Genomic DNA, 233 nt, shown 5'->3' with positions numbered 1-233 from the left:
GGCCCGGGAGCTCCGCGTGGGGCCGGGGGCCGCGCCGAGCCCCTGGAGCTCCCCCGGGGTTCCCTCGGGGCTTGCAGGAGACCGCCGCCCCTCGGTCCCGCCGCGGCGCTGCGCGGTCTCTTTAAGGCGGGGCGGGGCCGGTTTCCAGCCGTTGCATCATCCGCTGCCGCGTGACTCACCCGAGGGCGCGCGGCCCGCGGGGGCCTGGTGGGCGGTGGCGCGCGCCCCTCCCC

This window comes from Haliaeetus leucocephalus, unplaced genomic scaffold, assembly GCF_000737465.1.
Source record: "Haliaeetus leucocephalus isolate CR32 unplaced genomic scaffold, Haliaeetus_leucocephalus-4.0 Scaffold336, whole genome shotgun sequence".
Classification (NCBI taxonomy): Eukaryota; Metazoa; Chordata; class Aves; order Accipitriformes; family Accipitridae; genus Haliaeetus; species Haliaeetus leucocephalus.
Note: the sequence above shows the minus strand (reverse complement) of the source record.